This window comes from Apus apus, chromosome Z (genome assembly GCF_020740795.1).
Source record: "Apus apus isolate bApuApu2 chromosome Z, bApuApu2.pri.cur, whole genome shotgun sequence".
Taxonomy (NCBI): Eukaryota; Metazoa; Chordata; class Aves; order Apodiformes; family Apodidae; genus Apus; species Apus apus.
The window spans coordinates 64,843,183-64,849,182 of record NC_067312.1 but is presented as its reverse complement, the minus strand read 5'-3'; the positions used below and the strand labels follow the sequence as shown (position 1 = coordinate 64,849,182).

Genomic DNA, 6,000 nt, shown 5'->3' with positions numbered 1-6,000 from the left:
CTGGTAAAATCTACTGTTTACATGACCATGTACCTGTGGTGATTATAGTTTCATTGTTTGCTCTGTAGCAGCAGCACAAAAACTATTTTTATTAAAATCCTCATTAACCCTTCAAAACACTTGGGCTGCTGTCCTGCAGCAGTCCATGCAGTGCATGGAACAAAGAACAGTCTGCACTTTCTGTGACATGGACTGTTCACTCCACAGAAGATTCACAAGTGCAGTTGGTTAAGGAGAGACATCAGGTTAACAACATAGCTTTTGCTGACCTGTGTCAAACATATCCTTAATGCTAAAGAGGATGTGTGTTGTACTTTTCTGATGGAAAAGTTATTCATAATAAGAAAAATTGCCAAGCTATTTTTTCTGCTGCATCCAATATACACTAATGAACAGGGCTGACATGCTCATGTTTAACATTCAGGTCCTATCATATGCATCTGCCCTTAAAGAAATGTTGAAAGATTAACTCATACTTGACAGCCTGATCTGCAAGGATCTTACCTACCAGCGAAGTCCAGCACATACCTGTTGCAATAGCATCATTATTTCTGCAGCTTGCATACTTTCACCCTCTTTAGTGATCCCAGTACAAGCATTTCCAGTGGGGTGGCAGTCAGACAAAGCAAACAAGACTCCTTGGCAGAATTCAAGGCAATGAGATTCTCCAGATTTCTGCTGGGAGATGTGTTTGTGTGCATGTGAGTGTGTCTCTGTTGGAGGGGGAAGGAATTTACAGTAAGAAGTTGTGTTAAAAAAGAATGGGGGATGTCTGAATATCTGTTAAGTGCATTTATCTAAATGTTCTGTTTTCTTCCCTTTCTTTACCTCTTCCCTCCCTTCTCTTCTTTATTGTCAGGAAGGGCCACCTCTGATGGGTCAATTCAGTACAGCCTGGCGCCAACACAGACGGATGTCAACAGCAGTTACAACAGTGAGTCAATTTGCAATCAGGGGACTCCTTGAAATGGTATTGCTTTATGTGCATGTGGAAAATGCAAGAACTCTGCAGAGGGCTTCAAGAAGAGGGAGAGGATAGGTTTGTAACCCCTAGTTCCCTCTGGTTAGAAAATTCTGAAAGTTTCTCATGCCTCAGTGAAAACATCAGATAGAATCGTAGAATCATCATCACAGTTGGAAAAGACCTTCAAGATCATGGAGTCCAACAGTCCACCCTACAATCCCTAACCACTAAACCATTTACTGAAACACCACATCTACCCATTTTTTTAACACCTCCAGGGATGGTGCTTCTACCACCTTCCTACCACCAGCAGCCTGCTCCAATGCCTCACCACTCCTGTGAAGAAATTTTTTCTAATATTCAATCTGAGCCTCCCCTGGCACAACTTGACCCCATTTCCTCTTGTCCTATCGCTGGTCACCAGGGAGATGAGGCCAAAACCCGCCTCACTACAATTTATTTCAGGTACCTGTAGAGAGCAGTGAGTTCTCTCAGCCTCCTCTTCTCCAGGCTGAACAGCCCCAGCTCCCTCAGCCTCTCCTCATAAGACCTGTTCTCCAGACCCTTAATCAGCCTTGTTGCCCTTCTCTGCACCCTCTCCAGCACTTCAATGTCCTTCCTATACTGTGGTGTCCAAAACTGCACACAGTGCTCAAGCTGCAGCCTCACCAAGGCAAGATCACCTCCCTGGTCCTGCTGGTCACACTATTCCTGATGCAGGCCAGGATGGTGTTGGTCTTCTTGGCCACCTGGGCACACTGCTGGCTCATGTTCAGCCAGCTGTCAATCGACACCCCCAGGTCCCTCTCTCCAGCCACTGCTCCCCAAGCCTGTAGTGCTGCCAGGTGTTGTTGTGGCCAAAGTGCAGGACCCGACATTTGGCCTTATTGAATCTCATGCCACTGGCCTTCATCCATCTGTCAAGCCTGTCCAGATCCCTCTGCAGAGCCTCCCTGCCCTCAAGCAGATCGACACTCCCACCCAGCTTAGTGCCATCTGCAAACTCACTGAGGTGCAATCAGTAAAGATAGCTTTTCATGAAAGATGCAAGGATCCTTATTGCCATGTGTGAGGGAAAATGCCCTGGCATTTTACCAACAGAGTAGGCTTTCAGAGCTGGATGCTCTTCAGAGAAAGCTGGCCATCAAGAAAGCTGAATACACTTCAGCTGACTAGAGAAGAAGAGGCTGGAAGCCATGCACAGGCAAGACTCTTAATTAATTTTTAATTTTGCAGCTGGAGATAAGGACTGCCAGTCTCAGATTTGTGTACATGTACTGATCTCTTTTAGGACAAGTGAAGAGACCTTGATTTCAATTTTGAGGCAATTTACCTGCTATCACTTAGATTCTCTGGTGCTTCCTGGAGCCCCCAGAGGGGGAAGTTGAGCCCTTGCAATATATATGCTCTTCACACCTACTCTTCACAGTTCCTAAAAGGTATTCCTGTCCTGTATTTCCTCAGGACCAACCAGCTTTGGCCTAGCGTGAAAGAAAAAGTAGCTGAGGAAGGAGATAGAGGCTTAAATGAGAAGTGGACAAGTGGATGAGCTGGAGTGATGAGAAGAGGTGATGGCAAATGGAGAGGACAACAGAAGTGAAAATAGATGGCAGTATTCCATTAATCCATGGATCCAAGAGATCCATATAAATCAGTTCTGGATCTCTGAAAAGGCAGCCTGAGGGCTGACAACTGCCTGGACTGAGATCTGGAAAAAGCCTCTATTCACCCCTACCCTTGAAAGACAGTAGAACAAATGACACCCTCTGGCAGGAACTGAGTGAGCAGACCCTCTCTGTCACTGGTTCAGGACTGACCACAAGAGCTATATAATTGGTGGGATCTCATTCATTGAAAAGTAGTATTAAACAGTTACAAACTACTGCACAGCGATGGAATTAACCATGTTTTCTCTAGCTGTGTTGTCCTCAGCATGGTTCTAACATTTTCCTTGTGTCTACTAAACACTGTATCTTTGGTATTTATATGGAGATACAGTTTTTATTAATATGTTTGATAATATTTGTTAAAATCTTGCTCAAACTGTAAATGTAACTGTAATAATGTTATCATAAACTATGCTGGAATCTTATTTTTTGCTGCGAGCTAAACATCGGAAAATATACAACACAGACCAATGTCGCACGCATCTGTGACTCTTAAGGAAAGAATTGGTTGTTTCTTCTTACCATACTTTTTTGCCTCAAATGCTTGAGTGAGTCATACTGTATTTGTTCCCCCTTTTAGTTTTCGGATGGTTTAAGTCCCACAGTTCATGCAGTCCGATGGTCACTTCTGTAAACTTGGTATCCTGGGCGGTGCATCAAACCAGATGTTTAGGCAGCTGTATCAAACCTATGAGCAGTTCTGTATGTCAGTAAACATGTGTAAATGGGCCTTGAGATCAACAGGAAGACTTTATTGTGAAACTGCAGCACGCAGTTGTGAGACCTAGGCTTGTGTTTGTGCCAGGTGGCAGTGATTTTAAAAGATTTCAAAATCCGCCCAACATAGGACGTTGACCACTGGGGGAATTCAGGCTGGTGCTTGGCTCATCTTAGGATGCCTTTAGGAGTCACTGAGTGGATCTGAACTACAACACAAAGACTACATTTTACCAGGTCCTAGATGAAAAAACCAGCATACAACAACATAATGCAAGAGCCTTAGATATGTACAGCCCCATGGTTTGGGAGAAGATGAGTTGCAAAGCACTTTTTTGGGACTTAAAATCTGTATGAAACACAGTATGATATATCCTTTTAGTTCACATAGCTGTCAGTCCCATATTTGTATAGAGCAGCACTCTATTTTGGGATTTTTTTTCTTTTCCTTGTCAAGTTACTAGAACACTTAATCAAAATTCAAGATGGATTGTGATTATATTTAAAGCCTCACTTTGTGATTCTTTTTGTTAATGTCTGCCATGCTTCCTCCCTAGAAAGAACAGTTTGAGGCTATATTATATGAGTTTTCAGGGTAAAATTCAGACAAGAAAAGCAACTGCATAGTAAATACCAATCAGGTGAGCTGTTGGGCAAAGCTATTCACAGTACTCGGCCAGTGCATTATTTATTTATTTATTTATTTATTTCCCTATTTATTTGCATTGAGTATTTCCCATTCTACTGGCCAGAAACTGGACCAGCATGGCTTACTGCTGAAATTTTTGTAGCTGTGCAATACTCAGAGACTCCCAACAGTATCTCAAAATCTTGCTGTGACTTTATTAGTATTTTTGAGGGTGGTATCCTTTGACAAAGCCATGTGCAAACAGGAGGAGATAGTCTCTCTAGCTGGAAATACTAAAGAGCAAGAAAAGGGAAGGCATATAAGCCCTGTAATGCTCATCCTAGGAGTGAGGCAGTACTGGCATGGGGGCTGAGACAGGCTGTACAATCCCCATGCTTGGAGATGTGCAAAACTTCACTGAACAATGCTTGGAGCAAGCTGGTTGAACCTGGAAGTCATGCTCTGAGGAGGGGTTGAACTCAGTGTCCTCCAGAGGGCCCTTCCAAACAACATCATCTTCTAATCCTTATATCTGTGGTAAAATCAATGGTGAAGTCCTGCGTATTGAGGAACTTACAGCCAGATCCTTGGTCTAGTACCTAAGCTGCAGAAAATATCTTCCCTCTTTGGAAATAAATAATCTGTCTCCTCAGAAACCAAAAAGTGAATGTAGACTTCAGTGAACAGAAGAATGTGCTGGAATTTTTTGCATCAGATTAAAATGGAGACTGCTAGATACACAAGGTAGCTAGGATATTAGGAAATAAGGGCTGGAAGGCAAGATGGCTATCTTACACAGGCAAAGAAATGTTGCTCCCTGTAAGACTGAGACTGACTGAACTCTCTCAAGGACAGAAGGACATTACTGTCCTTTCCCAGATATCCTGGGGATCAGAGCTAGAGGCATCTCACACTGGCAGCATTTTTCCTGTTGTGTAGTTAAATTGAACTGGTCAGGGCCTGGGGCTGTCAATTCAGCTAAGTTTGCACTAGCATTTAGAAAGGAAGTAGATATTCTCCAAGGGCTAAATGCCAGTGACTCTGATCTGACACTGTGATAAAGTCCTGGTCTCTTTCAATGGGAAGAAAGTATTGTTGCATTACTGTAATGACTTGTGATATCACATTCATTGCTCTTTCATTGTGTGTTTCAAATCCTGGCTTCCCATTTGGTTTTGATGGACGCCAGCTTTTTTCTTCTGAATGTTTTCTTAACCTTTCTGTTTTGTAGTGATGGGAATCTAAACTGAGAGTTCATTATAAATTCCTGCTGTGTATACTGAGTTTCAAAGTATTACCTGAGGCAGCGACTGTAGGAAGAGGTGATAGAAAATATTCTCTTATACCAAGAAACACACATATGAAAACCAAAGTGATTTTCTGACACACTAGTCGCTGTTCATATCTGAAAGAGAAGCAAAAAATTTCAAGCTATCATGCTGCAATTCGGGTTTCTTGGCTTCTTAAAATTTCTGTTCATATTCCACTGAGGCTGCTTGGGTGGCTGCTATTCATTTTAGTGAGTCTGGGGATATGTATCATATCAGAAAAAAAAAAAAGTCTATAATAGAATTTATAATGCTTTCTGCTTTTTTGTTGTTCTGTTTTATCTTGTTTTTCTTGCTGTCTGTGACATTACTACCTTTTTTAATGGCCATACATTAAAAAGAAAGCTAGCTGACGCCCAGATTACCAAATTGTTTCTGCAGTCTGCTAATGACCAAATTTCTGCTGGTAGAGTTCGTAGGGAAAATTTAGAAAGTGAATCTATATTACTAACAGCACTTCTGGTAGATGACTTTGTTATTGCAAGAGTTAAACCTTATCCTTTCTGCACTCTGATTTATACACCATAATGCCTTGATTTTGTCAGAATCCTAATCATGTCTGTCACAATACAAATTGGATGGAAAATTTTCCACAGGAGTGTCCTGCCCATGATTTTACCATTAGCAAAAAATAATTGTGCAGTGCCTTCTATGGAAACATTTCGTTTCATCACAGCTGTCAATTTGAAATTATTG

At 42.0% G+C, this 6,000-nt stretch overlaps 1 protein-coding gene across 1 annotated transcript in view; it reads left to right on the top strand.

Moving 5' to 3' along the window:
• Window positions 1–899: 899 nt before the first annotated feature.
• The window catches only part of NRG1 (neuregulin 1), a 283,515-nt gene continuing 278,414 nt past the window's right edge, over window positions 900–6,000 (top strand). The window contains exon 1 of the mRNA XM_051642338.1: window positions 900–934. The gene's annotated coding sequence lies outside the window, so the exon portion shown is untranslated. The remainder of the gene's footprint in view (window positions 935–6,000) is intronic.